The sequence below is a fragment of the Oratosquilla oratoria genome, chromosome 12, assembly GCF_046742065.1.
Source record: "Oratosquilla oratoria isolate Oo_2021 chromosome 12, ASM4674206v1, whole genome shotgun sequence".
In the NCBI taxonomy this organism is placed as follows: Eukaryota; Metazoa; Arthropoda; class Malacostraca; order Stomatopoda; family Squillidae; genus Oratosquilla; species Oratosquilla oratoria.
Window position 1 is genome coordinate 47,288,037 of NC_134788.1, and position 12,714 is coordinate 47,300,750.

Consider the following 12,714-nt stretch of genomic DNA (forward strand, 5'->3'; position numbering starts at 1 on the left):
ATGCACTGCTTCCTGGTTTTAAGGTCCGGACTCACCAGAACTCCCTAAGTTGTATCTATTTTCGGGGTTGTGTAAGAAAATAACAAAAAGAAAAGACTATTCTTGGAAGCATGGGAAACTAAAAGCAACTGCATAAACAAGTGCATTGATCTTAATTCTATTTATCTAGGAACGAGGAGTAACGCAGTCTCACTCCTTTGTTCTGTTTTTCCAGTTTCTGTCTGCTGCTTTACGACCTGACATTTCTTCATCAGTTGGCTTTTGTCCGACCTCCTCTCTCGAAGGCGGTATCCCCCCAGTGCACCTTTTCAACTCCCCTTCCCTGACATTTGTCTTCCTTTCTTCAGTTTTAGTCTACTTCTTTTTTTCTCTTCTGTTCTATCTTTTTATCTTCTTTGTATCTCCTTTTTTATTTGTCTGTTTGTAATTTAGTCGTTTGCTCTTGAGACCTTTTCCTCCTGTTCCCCCATCCTTCATTTTGGACATTTGGTCCACCTCCATTTGCGTCTTTGGACTATGGTCTGGTGTTTTTCTTTTCTATGCTTGTGATGCTTTTTTGCTACACTTGTTTTATGTTCACAGCCATTTAATTTCTTTATTTTTGTTTGGTTCTTATTTCCATTTGTCTGATTTTAATTTAGTCGTTTTTTTTCTTGACACATAATTTCGGACATTTGGTCCACATCCATTTGTGTCTTTGTCCTATATTCTGGTGTTTTTACGTTTGTGTTACGTATTGATGCTTTTTTATACACTTGTTCTATGTTCACAGCCATATAACTTATTCTATTTTATTTGTATATTGTATCCGTGCGTAGGGTTCCCAGGGCCCAGCTGGACACATCAAACAGTATGTCTTATTTTCTTCACTTTATTTCCTTGAATTTAACAGTCTTATTACACCTTAACATCACCACTAACAGTATTCAAGTACATCACCGACCCGCTCTTTCGGCCGTGCGTCTCGGTTTTGTTCAGAAATACGCTGACGCATACAATAGGTCGGTTGCCGACGATGGTGCTTACATGATTATTAACGGGAGCCTATAGTTTCTTACAACCTAATTCTTATGTTTACGTATAGGTACATCTCTAAACTTATTATATATGTGTATCCAAAGGGGAGAAGCTCGTTGTTATGTTGTTTTTCGTAATTGCCATGCCTGGCGGTGGACTGCACTTATAAGTGTGCGTTAGTGTGTGTGTGTGTGTTGTCTGTTGTCGCGAAGCTAAAGGATTGATGTGTCAGGGACTTGTGCATCCCACTGGGCCTCGTGATGCTGAGTTGGCGCTTGATGCTTGTGATGGACAGTGAGTGAGGAAGTGGGTCATATGACTGGGGTTATATTATTCGTCTTTTATGAGTGGTGTATACAATATTTCATTTTATTTTAATTGGTACCAATATTTAATTTCAATTGTAGTGTATCTAATGTTGTAAAGAGGTTTGCATTGTGCATGTAATTGAGAGGATGAACCTTTCCCAAGTATACCACTCTGACAATTTATATTTGAGTTCACAATATCGTAATCATTATACCCCCTGAAGACGATTCCAGGACGGGAATCGAAACGTCGGGCAAATAAACCCTTCACTTGAGTCTGGTGTTTACAATTGTCCAATATGAATACCAGACTCCAAATCTTCACGTACACATATTTTTCCCTATTTCTACTTTCTACTCTATGTTTTACATTATATAATCAATATCTCGTATTATACATTTCACTATATATATACTATATTTTGTTTTCTATTTCTAGTTTTTATTTATATTTTCATGTAAATTTTCTGTGGATGTTCTGTGTCTTGCTGCATTGCTTCTGACCCAGGGTGGTAGGTTAGATGTAGGAATGACTGAAAATATTGTGACACCGTCTGGGAACCACACACTAACAACGGCATATACATATTAGAGTCCACACATAATAAAGCAGCAAATCAGACGTGATTAGAGACACACTACATCAGTCACTAAAGCTAAAGAAAGACATTGAACTTCAAACAAAAAGATGAATACACAAATAACAAATGATGTACACAATCACAAACGATTTAGTTGACATAAACAAAGAAACTTACACTATAACTAGACAGTCAGCAAACGGTCCGTTCGCTCTCCTTCTAGATGGTGACAGTTGACCCCGTGCTGGGGTGCCAACTGTACACCCGTATCCGTATCACATTCACACACACACACCCCTTGGTCTCGAGATCAACCTATTCTTCGTCGCCTTCGTCTCCTGCTGCGTAGTCCTGCAGCCATTTTGGAGGACGTCTCTCACGTTGCGTTCGTCGAGGTGTTGCTCCACCATCCACTACAGCGTCGTGACTTTCTTCCTCCTCCGTCATCCACCACATGACGAAGATCCAGTATATGTCGCGGCACTCCTTCGACAGAGATGTTGTTCCGTGAATTTACCTCCGTCAGTCACGATCCCCCTCGTCCACTGTAATGTGCACTTACCATCCTTCGGCTTCACCCATACCTCCTCCCCCACCTATACTGAGGCAGCGCCCTCTTCGTTCGACAAGGTGTCACGCCAGAGACTACTAAATAAAACAAAAGACCATGGCATAGGAGGAAAAGTGTCAGAATGGATTAGAGCTTGGATCAGTAACAGAAAACAGCGGGTCACCATAAATGGACTAAAATCCAGGTAGGGCAATGTTACTATCGGGCTCCCCAGGGCTCGGTTTTGGGTCCTTTGTTGTTCATTATGTACATAAGCGACTTAGACGATGGGATAAATAGTGATGTTAGTAAGTTCGCGGATGACACCGAAATAGGACGCCTAGTTAGGTCAGGAGACGACGCAGAGATTCTGCAAGATGATTTTAACAAATTGTTCACATCGTCGGTGAAATGGCAAATGACCTTCAATATCTCTAAGTGTAGCGATTTGCTCCTCCAGGAATTCTCACTGCATATCCTGTAGGCACGCAGGAAGAAGCCCATGACTACCCCCTTTTTCGTCCTCTCATTATGTGCCGACAGGTAGTGTATGAAGTCGCCACGGTTCGTAGGCTTTCTGTAAACCCTGAATTGGAGGCCCTCAGTTGTCTTTATTAACAGGGTATCCAGAAACGGGAGCTTTCCCTCTTCTTCCTCTTCTATAGTGAATTGGATCTGCGGATTCACTCTATTCAATTGTCTCCTGATGTCATCCAGGTCTGTCCTGTTTGGAGCGATTATAAGCACATCGTCCACGTACCTGAGCCATATTGCCCTCCTGGAGGAGGAAATCGAATACGTCATCGCGGCCTTCTTGAAACTTGGTTACCCCAAGGGATTGATCCTGAGCTTAAGACGAAGAGCGGAAGAAATCATCCACATAAGTAAGTTAAAAGAAAGAGAGGGCAACGCCACCAACAGAACATCGTACATGGCGCTTCCTAACTCCGAGAAGATAGGAGGTATTAATAGAATGCTCAGGAGCACGGAAGTAATAGCAGCGATAACATCGGGAACGAAGATCGGTGATATACTAGAAAGCGGAACCAAGATGAGTGGGAGTGAGGACAGCGTCGTGTATAAGATCCCATGCACATTATGCGATAAAGCATATTATGGAGAGACGAAGAGGGGGCTCAACACAAGGATCAGGGAACACAAGGCCGACCTTCGTCACCATAGGCTCACCAACGCAGTGGTGGTGCATGTAGACGAATCTGGGCACCTCCCACAATGGAACCGAGCCGAAGTATTACACAAAGGTATGGATAAGAAGACCAGGAAATCCATAGAAGCTGCTTACATCACTACTCATCCCAACATCAACAGTAAGGCTGGGAGCTTCACCTGGACTAAATCCTGGGCGAGTATCTGAACAAAAGAAAATACTTTTTTCTTATTACTTGATGCAATGCATTTGAAATCTACTAAGATACAGTCTCAGTTGAAATCCTTTGTGCAGGTTTTAGTTCTAGCAAATTCTGGTCAAGTCATCCTCTCTTCTCCCAATACCTCAACTTATAGGAATAATTAACTCGGCAAAGAGGGATTGGAATTTTAAACTTTTCTTTGATGAAGTCAATATGGCATTCTATTACCCATTATTAACAGCATATTTAATGTTTCCTCAGTGAAAATACAAGTTCCTTTTTCTTCCGATTTTAGATACAACTTGTACAAGCTGATACCCTTCCATATGAAGGTAAATGATTCACTGTATGAAGTGGATATTCCAGTTGTAGATCCACTTAATTATCCTTTCTATAGACAACCTAAAGGAGAACACAATATCTAATGATAAACTTGAAAGTTGTAAGATCACTAACAAGAATCATCATCTTTGTTATTCTTCCCTTTTTGTGTTCCATGAACCTTTGAAAAACTTGTGAAGCTTTGCTTGTCAGAAATGTGTCTATGATGAATAATTGTCATTACAGGAAGATTGTGGTAAACCAGATTTCTCATAGTAACATGGAAGGATTTTTTCTCTGTTATATTTGAGATGGTGCCAATATGAATGGATTGTATTTATATGGAAAACCAGATATAACTAATATTAATGACTAATGAGACTGAGTAATTTCTTAAAGATGCAATAGATGATGAAATCAATTCAAACTAATTAAATACAATCAATTGAAGTTTCAATTTTACAGCCTTCTCTGTCCGTGCAAGTTTGATATGTAGTGTTCATAAGCAAGATGCATATTTTAGGCCAAATTGTGTTCTTGGCAACTATAAACTTCAATCAGTTTGATTGGAAACACTTTGAGGAATTTCGTGGTTGTTATTCATGCAGTTTCAGTTTGGTTGGTTGTAGGTTTCTTTGTGATTTTGTACATGCTGAGGTTTTTCAACTTGCTGTTTCAATCTTGTAAATCGTTTTCCCCACATGGAGATGATTTCACTTCATGTATCTGTTTTTATATTGTGGTGCTGCATTTTTATGCATGATTATACAAAAAACTATATATGTACTTTCCACTGTCCTTGTTTCGTTGTGAAGCACATGCTTTCTCATAATTTCACAGTTCCACTAATAACTATACAGGCTCTTGTTTCTTAAGGATGTTTTCTATTCGTTTAGTTGTTGTCGCTCGCAGCACATTAGCGCAGGGGGACCCGCTCAGTTTCGAGTCCAATATTACCAATATTGGATTTTAAACGAATCCAGCGACCCTATCAAGATGACTCTGTTACTATACTATAAATGTTGTTATTTGATAATAGTGATATTGAGAACGCCAATAACGTTTTTTATGAATTTTGTTATAAAAGGCAAAAAGGAAAGATATAAATGTTAAAGAAGAAATATTAATCTCTTCTTAGAGAATTAGAATCAATGAAAAATTAATAAACTTAACATATTTTTGTAACAAAAGTCATCAAAAGGATGGCATATTTATACAAATATTTAACCTAAGCTAACCTAACCAAACCTAATTCAGTTAAAACCTAACCTAAAGTAAACCAAACCTACCTAATGTATTTCCCAATGGTGATAACTGACGAATGAGTCACGAAGTCTATAAGTGGTCCGAATCACCCATTGCTAGCGAGGGCTAAAAGAACCACGAAAATGAACACAATTTCTGATTGTTAGTGTCTTATGTAAAGAAAAATTCGTCCCACCCCCATTTTTAATCATGTGTTCTATTTTTCTGTATAGGTCATGGATCGCTTCCTAATTCCCCACAAGAGGCAACAAGTTAATGACGACGATCAAGAACCATGTACTTCTAGTTCTACTGAAAATCCGGAGTTGGAAGAGAAGGTGGATGATGACAGTACCCAGAAAAACACAAGACGTCCTCCAGGGCCAAACAACATCAGCCTGCTGCCAGATAGTGAGCCTACCTATCCTGATTTGAAGAAATATCCTTCACACATGCAAGGTGGTCAGGCAAGATCATTCAATAAAAGATGGCACCAACAATATTCTTGGCTTGAATATTCCGAGGTCAAAGATGCAGCTTACTGTTTTGCGTGTCGTCATTTTACAACCTCCCATCTTGGTCGAGCTGAACAATCATCCACCCACAACGGATTCAAGAATTGGAAGAAGGAAACCATGTCTATGAAGGCTCAAGATACTTCAGCTTGTCATACATTTGCGATGCAAGCTTGGGGAGAATTTAAATTGCAGAAAGTTTCAGGGGCAACAATTTATCAAGCCATTGATACCGGGCATGCCAAGACAGTGGTGGATAATTGGCGGTACATTAAAGCAGTTATTGATGTACTTCTCTATACAGCATGTCAAAATGTTGCCCAGAGAGGGCACAGAGAAGGGGGTGAATCCGACAATCGAGGAAACTTTTTGGAATTACTTAATGTGTTAGCCAAGTATGATCATACAGTTGCAAAAAAAGTTAACGGTCCGGGGAATGCAAAATATACTCACCACGATATACAGAATGAATCATTTGAAATAATGGTAGGTATGATCAGAAAGGAGATAAGTGATGAGGTGAAACAAGCAGTGCACTTTGCCATTATGGTGGACGAAACGAAGGATATAGCGAAGAAGGAGCAGATCTCTAATGCTGTGAGGTATCTCTATGATCAGGAACTTCATGAAGAATTCTTGGATTTCGCACCAGCTGAAGGCCTTGATGCAGAATCGTTACTCCAGAAGATAAAAGAAACTTTAGCCAAATGTAAAATTGACCACAATACCTGTGTCGGTCAGTGCTATGATGGAGCGGCAGTTATGTCGGGTTGCACCAATGGGGTCCAAGAAAGATTCAGAAGAGATGTCTCACAGGCTGTATACATCCACTGCTATGCTCATAGGCTAAACCTCGTTTTATTTGACTGTGTAAACAATATAAGGTCAATCTCGTGAGTTTTTCGTCACAATCCAAGCACTGTACAATTTTTTCTCCTCGTCGGTGGTGTATCAGGAATTTCTAAAATTCCAAAAGGAGCTGAACCCAGAAAGACCACGTATAGAACTCAAACGGTTATCGGACACCAGATGGGCATGCCAACACTCAGTCTGCCAAGCTGTTAAGAAGACCTTGCCTGGCATCGTTGCAACCCTAAAACATTTAATGGAAGGGGGAAATGTGGACAGGGCCAGTGGAGCAAGGTCACTCACTGCCCTTCTGGATCACCATTTTGTGACGAATCTGGTGTTCATGGAGAGTTTGCTGCATTTGACGAAAACCTTGTCAGATCAACTCCAATCCCCCGATCTCTAGCTTGCCTCAGCAGTTGATTTGGTTGAAGCAGTGATGTCTAGTCTCACAGAGATGAGAAACGAAGAGAGCTGGGAGCAACTACGAAATCATGCTGAAGAATTGTGCCAGACTGTAGGGATTCGCAGACAACATGCACGTCAGAGGCAAAGGGCAGCCCCACGATACTTGGATGAGTTTGTCATAACATCCGACATAGGACAAGATGATGATTCGAATGACTCCGATGTTACCAAGAGACGAATTTACTGCTCCGTGATAGACAAGTTTCTCAGTGAGTTGAGAAGAAGGTTTTCCGGCGATGCATGTCAGGTAATTATTGGAGTATCTACCCTCAACCCCAATCATCCAACCTTTTTGAACAAGGAAAAGCTACCAGGAATGGCTGCAAATTACGGGGTGGAGGACAAAGATCTAACTGTAGTGCTGCACCAACTAAGAAGGTTGATTGCCAGAAAGCAGGAGCAGGGAATGGAAGTGGACACACCTATGCAACTTGCCATCATGCTCCAACCGTACAAAGATGCATTCATAGATTTGTATAAGCTAGTGCGTATTATATATATATATATATATATATATATATATATATATATATATATATATATATATATATATATAGTAGAGCTTGTGTTAGAATCAGAAATGGAGAGAGTGAGTGGTTTGAGGTAAAGGTGGGACTTGGTTAGGGATGTGTTATCTCGCCCTGGCCGTTCAATTTACACATGGATGGGGGTGGTGCGAGAGGCAAACACAAGGCTAATGGGCAAGGGATTGGAGACGGTTAAAGAAAATGGAGAAAAGTGGGAGATAAGCCAGTTGTTGTTTACTGACGACACTGCGCTTGTGGGAGGATCAGAAGAGGGATGGGAAGGTGTGCGAAAGAAGGAAGTTGAAGATAGATATGGGTAAAAGTAAGGTGATGGGATGTACGAGGGGAGAAAATGGCAGCAGACTGGAAGTGAATATTAAGGGAGAGAGACCGGAGGAAGTGGACAGTTTTATATACATGGGTGCGAATGTGGCGGACAAGACCCGAGTGCCAAGGACGACCCACGGTACTAGGCCACTCCAATCACAACAATGTAGCCACGGATATATACGGCAATATAAGAAGAGGGAAGCTAAGACACGTAGGCCCAGATTTCCCTACTTGCATTCGACAGAAGAGCACCAAGTCACCAACAATGACGCAGTCATTAACATGCATATCACAAGGGGTCCCTTGTGATATGCATGTTCATAACTGCGTCATTGTTGGTGAGTATCGCGTCTGGTGACTTGGCGCTCTTCTGTCGAATGCAAGTAGGGAAATCTGGGCCTACGTGTCTTAGCTTCCCTCTTCTTATATTGCCGTATATATCCGTGGCTACATTGTTGTGATTGTAGTGGCCTAGTACGGTGGGTCGTCCTTGGCACTCGGGTCTTGCCCGCCCCTCAATCGTAGGAACACTGTCTCAGACCCCTATCATGCTAAGCATGCCACCGAGATTCGACATCAAGAATGCAAACTGGGAATCCTTCAAAGATATCCTCAACCAGAAGCAAGAATCTGATCTCAACTACAAGCACCAAACAAAAATACAGTAAGCAGTTGAAGAGTGGTATAGTGATATACGGGAAGAAATAGGCTGTAGTGTTTCAATTACTTACTACAAAATAATCCCACACCATCACACTAACTACACACTTTGTCTTCTTCAAACTCAGTATAATGATATACAGCAGCTTGTTCAATCCATTGGATGGACATTGGAACTCAGAGCTCAAAGGCCTACACGAAATACAATGGGAAACAATGGTAAAGGAAACGGGGAAAAAAGACACATGTATTTTGGGAAAAAAAAAATGCCGATGGGAAACAGCAACTGCAAACTACCGTATCTTTACGACGAAAGAACGACGAGATTTTCGACTTGAAGCAACAGGGACAACTACACCGAAGCTGCATGCAAAAAAAAATATTTAACATCAACGAGGAGGAAAACGAAGAGTTCGATGCAAAGCACGAGATGGAAGTCTAGAGAGAACGGGTGGACAACCAACACCTGCTACAACCGCACGGGAGAGTAGACCTCACCCGCCTAAATGACAGCAACATTCTCACAGAACGCATCACAGGTGACGAGGTGAAAGCTGTGATAAAAGGATTCAAGAAGAACAAGTCCTCCGGGGAGGGGAGAGAGAGAGAGAGAGAGAGAGAGAGAGAGAGAGAGAGAGAGAGAGAGAGAGAGAGAGAGAGAGAGAGAGAGAGAGAGAGAGAGAGAGAGGGAGGGAGGGAGAGGGGGGGAGAGAAATATTCACACAACTACCAAACAACATTATCAGTAGACCAGTGTACATTTTCATGGCCAGTCTCGTCACCGGACACTTCCCAACTCCATTAGCACCAAACAGGGTACAACTCTTGACACCAATATCATTGCATGAGGTACAAGCAGAGGTGCTAGAGAAAAATAATCAACATATGACTGAGGCAGCAACTCGAAGACAACTATTCAACTCCTGTCAGTACGGATTCCGACTACACCGAGGTACTACCGTTACAATTGCATGATCGTATGAGCAGATAGCAATCACAGTACGCCACCAATGCACATCATTTCAAGATGTCAACAAAGCCTTCGACAAAGTCTGGCATGACGGGATGAAACTAAGAATTATCCGTCTGCAGCTTCCTCAAGAACTAACGAGGCTCCTACGTGGACTCCTAACTACACGGTTGGCAAAGTTGTTCCTACCCACTTCCAAATTGAATCTATTTCCGAACAGTTTGAGACCATTGTTTCTTGTCTGATTCTCATTCAATGTGAAAATTTTGTCACTTTTGATGTTGTCAATTCCCTTTAAAATCTTAAAGACCTGCATCAAGTCACCTCTGAGTCTACGCTTTTTAAGGAAAACAGATTCATGTGTTTTAGTCGATTTTCGTATGATATATTTTTGATATTTGGAATCAGTTTTGTGGCTCGCCGTTGTACTTTTTTCCATCCTGTCAATGTCTTTAATGAAATTCGGTGACCATACGGAAACAGCATATTCCAAATGTGGACGAACTAACGATTTATATAGCTTGTTAATGAGTGATGGACTTTTGAAATCAAAAGATCGCGCAATCAATCCCAGAATCTTATTTGCTTTCTCAGAGGCTGAAATACACTGCTTGGATGATTTGAGGTCGTTACTGATAATTACGCCGAGATCTTTTTCACTATCCATTTTTGTTAACGAATTTCCAAATAACTTGTAATCGTACTTACTGTTATTTTTACCTATGTGCGTTACCTTGCATTTACTTGTGTTAAATTTCATTAGCCACTTTTCAGACCATTGCTGTAATTTATCTAAATCTTCTTGAATATCTAATTGGTTTGAGTGATCATTTGCCACTCCGCACAGTTTTGTATCATCAGCAAATTTGGAAACAGTAGATTTTAGTCCATGGTCTATATCATTTGTATATACTATGAATAGCAGCGGCCCAAGAACGAAACCCTGAGGAACTCCACGTGTAACACTTTTCCATCCAGAAGTTTTTCCATTTAAAACAACTCTCTATTTTCGACCATTCAACCAATTACTAGTCCAACTTAATAGGCTACCACTTATTCCGTGTAAAGCTAATTTAGTAAGTAGTCTTTCGTGTGGGACGGTATCAAAAGCTTTTGCAAAGTCTAGATATTTTAAATCTATATTGTTTCTTTTGTCATAATTCGAGATAACTGTGTTGTAGAATTCGAGTAAGTTAGTCACGCAAGAACGTTTCCGTCTGAAACCATGCTGGCTATCATTTATCAAACGGTTACATTCTAAATGATGTTCGATAGCATCTCTGATGATAGTTTCCATTATTTTTCCTACGATTGAAGTCAAACTTATAGGCCTATAGTTATTTGGTTTCTTTTTGTCACCTTTTTTGAATATGGGAGTAACGTTAGCTAGTTTCCATTCTCTTGGGATATCTCCGGATATGATGGATTTCTTGAAAATAATTTCTAATGGAACAACAATCTCATTTTTCATTTCCTTTAAGATTCTTGGATGCCAACCGTCAGGCCCTGGTGTTTTATTAACTTTGAGTTTGTCTATACACCTTTTAATTTTTTCTTTTGTTATATTTACCGTAGTAAGTTTACCCTAGACTTTTCACAGGTTTCAGTTTGGAGTTCACTTTGAGGTGTTTCGTTTACGAATACCGAGCTAAAATAATTGTTTAAGATATTACACATTCCTTCATTTGAATATTCAAGTTGACCGTCAGCAGATAATAGTGGTCCAATGTGATTCCTAACAACCTTTTTATCTCTAATGTAACTATAGAATTCTTTGGGATTCTCTTTGGATTTATCAGTGATGTTCATTTCGTATTGTCGTTTTCTTTTTCTTATTGTCTTTTTTGAATCTCTCTGTATTGATACATAACTTTCATAGTCATTAGATGCACCCGAGCACTTATATTTCTTATAAGCCTGTCTTTTTAGCAATACTTTTTTCAGTTTCTTTGTCGAGCCACTTTGGGCGAGCCTGATTTGGGAGACGTCTGTCCTTAAAAGGAATGTAAGTTTGAATCATCTTAGTGAGCATATTTTGAAATATTTCCCACATCTGATCTACAGGTCTTTCGTTTAATTTTGCCTTCCAATCTGTAAGCTGAAGCTCCTGACGTAGTCCTATGAACTGAGCTTTACTGAAATCGGGTATTTTAGAAACACAAGTATCTATTCTATTGTTGTTGTTGTTGTTGTCGTTCCCTAGACTGTCTGTCCGAACAGTCCCGTCTCCCCTAGGAATGCCACAGCCGAAACTGGGTTTTCCCACAAATCCTTTATAGAGTGCATGTTGTGTTGTTTGCGTGCATGATTGTGTATAATGCAGTCTTCCATTATGTGTTGTATGGTATGGGGTGAACTGTTACATCCTGGGCAGCTGTTCACAATGCAGTCATCCAGCCTCTTCTTAGCTTAAAAGTGCTGGGTGGTGGCCGCATCGCAGTCTGGCCAGGTGGACTCTGTCCTTTCGTGGGAGAGAGGATTCAGAAGGGTGGATGTCAGGGAGTCTGGCATGCAGCAGTGTGTTAATGGAGCGGTGAGTGATATGATTATGAATATGTTTCCGGAGGCTGGTATTTGGTGGTTGTGGAGGAAGAGAAGAGAGTATCTGTGTGTGATACAGGTCTTTGGGTGTTGTTTTAATGTTTCTTGGTGTGTGCGGGTGTTCTGCTATGTAGTGTAGCGGGTATGATGTGTTTGTGGTGGCTGCAGCAAGTGTTTGTGTGCCTCTCATGTCGAGGTGGTCCTTGACTTTGAGGACTTTTGTTTCATGGTGTAAATGGTCTGTCGGTGTTGTATTTGTGCAGCCTGTAATTGTTTTTAGGGCTTTGTTTTGTATGATTTGAAGGGTGTTGTGGTGTGTCTCACTAAGATTAGGAGCCCATGCAGTACTCGCATAATTCATCACTGAGCGTATGCATTGTTTGTATATTGTTGTATTAGTTTCTTTGTTTTGTCCAAATGTTGTTCCAGTGATTGACTTAAGTGCGTTAAGTCTAGGTGTGC